This window comes from Mirounga angustirostris, unplaced genomic scaffold, assembly GCF_029215605.1.
Source record: "Mirounga angustirostris isolate CCGP_5_RB_7025 unplaced genomic scaffold, mMirAng1.0.hap1 SCAF_1, whole genome shotgun sequence".
In the NCBI taxonomy this organism is placed as follows: Eukaryota; Metazoa; Chordata; class Mammalia; order Carnivora; family Phocidae; genus Mirounga; species Mirounga angustirostris.
The window spans coordinates 173591789-173595277 of record NW_026991709.1 but is presented as its reverse complement, the minus strand read 5'-3'; the positions used below and the strand labels follow the sequence as shown (position 1 = coordinate 173595277).

The window sequence follows — 3489 nt, the reverse complement described above, 5'->3', positions numbered from 1 at the left end:
ATCATCTATGTAGAAAATCCAAAAAAATAAGTAGAAAATCTCCTGGGATAATAAGTAATTATAACACGGTTGCAGAATAGAAGGTTAATATACAAAAGTTAATTGCTTTCCTACAAAATGGCAATGAACAAGTGATTTTTGAAATTAAAAATATATAATTTATATTAATGTACAAAAAAATGAAATAATTTGGTATAAATCTAACAAAATACATACAAGGTTAATATGAGGAAAACTGCAAAACTCTGATAAAAGATATCAAAGAAGAACTAAATAAATAGAGAGATAGTCTGTGTTCGTGGATGCCATTACTTCCCAACTTGCTCTGTAGTTCAATACATTTTCACTCAAAATTCTAGCAAGTTATTTGGTGGATATTGATGATTTAATACTGAAGTTTATATGAAGAGGAAGAAGAGCCAGAATAGCCAACACAGTAATGAAAGAGAAGAACAAAGTTGGAATACTGATACTGTCCAATTTCAAGATTTACTCTAAGCTATAGTAATCAAGGCAGTGTGATGTTGGCAAAATAAAAAATAAATAATCAATGGAACAGAATAGAGAGCCCAAAAGTAGACCCACATAAATAAGATTCAACTGATCTTTGACAAGGAACCAAGAGAAGACGATAGAGCAAGGATTGTCTTTTTAATCCTGGAACAACTAGTCATCCAAATGCAAAACATGAATCTAGACACAGACTTAACACCTTTCACAACTTTTTAAAATATCAGTATTGGTTTAATTATAACCCAGTGGTAGAATTTAGTAATTTGAGGAGAACATAAGTACCGTCATTATAAATAGACAAATACTTTAAATTATGACAGCATTTTTGAACACAAAATCAGGAAACTACACACTAAGAAAATTATTTAACTCGTATACATACACCTGCTTATCAAACACTGAAGTAAAAGAACTAAACCATTTCGCAGTCTTCAGAGGTGTTTGGTGTTTTACTCCATTCTGATAAAAGTACTTTTAATGTTTTCATAGAGATATAAAACTTACTATTTAACTTAAAATTGGTTACACATCTGTATTTTTTGAAAATTGGATTAAAATTTCTTCTTCTCTGATAGTTTAGCAGAATCTGACTTTAGGGCAGGAAAAACTTGATAATATAGATTTTTGTGGGTTGTTGCTGTACTGTAAAGCTTGTATAAGGGCTGAGTCTCACAAGGCTGCACCTACCTGATCTATTACAGCATCCAGCTCTTGGTATTCTCCAGGGTACCCAATGTATGCCCAGGAACACAGGGTGATAAGGGTCAATTCCATTATCATATTGCATAGTCGAGCTATAATGTCCAAACCAATGAATCTAGTTACACCAGCAATCACTTACGTGGTAAAGATTACAAAAAACTGTGTGACAGGGGTATAAGCTGCATGGAAGATATTTTTGCTATTATTGTGCTTGGTATCCTGTTCATCTATTTTACTCCCCAACTGCTGCTGATAACACTAGCCAAATTTTTATCCATGTATCTTTGTCACCCCTCAGAATAGCTTTACAAATTCTTCCCTAAGCTCCAGCTATTTGGCCTCCAAGACATTTGGGACTAGAAGTGGTTTGTTACAACCACAGATCTTTTTCATCTTTTTGTTGCATGTGTCTTTAACAGTTGCTATGGCCTCTAAATTGTTACCTTCTGCTGTGGGCTGTACATGGATTGGGGATGTGGTAACTCTTTACCGTGATAGATTTTTATATAAGTATTGAAGTAGTCCACCAGACTTTGACAAGTGATTTTATTTCCTTTGATTTCTTTATTATCTAGGCTCTCAGGACTAAGGCATCCAAGAAATCAGTATTTTCAACTTTTGATGAATTCATCATCTATTTCTTTAAATTTTCCATCAGAGTATGGATTGGTAGCTACTTTTAAGCCAGGATGAGGTAGCAGAAAACAGTATATTTTGGTGAAACAGGAATAGATGTGTTTCAAACATTCTGTAGTTCTTCATGTTGGTTCTCTGAAAACTTTAGGAAGTTTCCCAAAAATTGGGTGCCACCATCAGCTTCCCCAAATTCATGTGGGTAACTTCAGTTCTCAGTGAAAAAATGTCAGGCTTTGAAATGGCTTCCAGAATATTTCCCTCCTGCCAGCTAGCCATACTCAGCAAAAAGCTGAAGATTCTGAAGATCATCCTCTTGGACATTTTGGGATAGGTTATATACCTTCATTAAGCTTATCATTATGCCAAGGACAAATATTGTGGCTGAATCTCTCAAATTGACTGTCAAATGTTCTCTGAGTGTCCATCAATAACACCACAACCATTTTACCATAGGCTTATTGAAAAGGAATTGATTACTGCATGTCTGAATTGTTGTGCTCTCTCATTGAGACCTCTCTGTGAGAAACTAGGTAGTGATCCTTATCATGTCCAATCCAATCAACTGATTCCTGGTTGTACATGTATTTTAACATGAACTCTTTCAGAAATGATTTTCCTTTAATAAATGCTCCAGCAACAGATACAGCACTGATCTCCTTGACCCTGAAAGCCTCTAAGGAAAGCACTTGATTTAGTGTGATCTCATCTGTCTCAGAGGAATGGCCATCTGTGACAGTGAGGACCTGGACTGGTCCTACAGTGATAGAACTTGACTGCCACCAGTCTCCATACCACCATAACCAATAATTGTAGGGACTGAAACAGCTCAGATGGATTTTCATGAAAACACCAACCAAACAAACATATGAATGGGTCTCAGAAGAGGAGGAGCCAGTGGAAAAGGCAGGACTTTTCACAAAAATTAATTCAAAATGGATTAAAGACCTAAGTATAAAATACAGAACCATAAAAATCCTAGAAGATAACATGCAAGAAAATGTAGATGACCTTGAGTTAGACAATGACTTTTTAAACAGAAGACTAAAAGCATAATCCATGAAAGAAAAAATTGATAAGCTGGAATTCAATGAAATTAAAAATTTCTGCTCTGCAAAATACATTGTTAAGAGAGTAAAAAGACACATTACAGACTGGGAGAAAATATTTCCAAAGGGTGTGTCTAATAAAGGATCATTATCCAAAATACACAAAAGCTCTTGAAACTCAACAATAAGAAAATAAACAGCTTGATATAAAAATATACCAGAGACCTTAACAGTTCTCTCACCAAAAGAGATATATGGATGGCAAATAAGCGTAAGAAAAGATGTTCCATATTATCATTAAGAAATGCAAGCTAAAACACCAACGAGATACCACTACATACCTATTAGAATGGCCAAAATCCAGAACTCTGACAACACCAAAAAGTGGCAAGGTTATGAAGTAATAGGAACTCAGATTCATCACTTTTGGGAATGCAAAATGACACAGCCACTATGGAAGACAATTTGGTGGTTTCTTACAAAACTAAACATATGGTTACCATAACATCCAGCAGTCCTACTGCTTGGTATTTATCAAAAGAAGTTGAAAATGTATGTCCACACAAAAACCTGCATGTGGATGTTTATGTCA

At 34.8% G+C, this 3489-nt stretch overlaps 1 pseudogene; it reads right to left on the bottom strand.

Annotated features, from left to right (window-relative positions):
- Positions 1 to 1064: 1064 nt before the first annotated feature.
- On the bottom strand, positions 1065 to 2693 carry LOC123862991 (atlastin-1-like; annotated as a pseudogene).
- Positions 2694 to 3489: the final 796 nt, after the last annotated feature.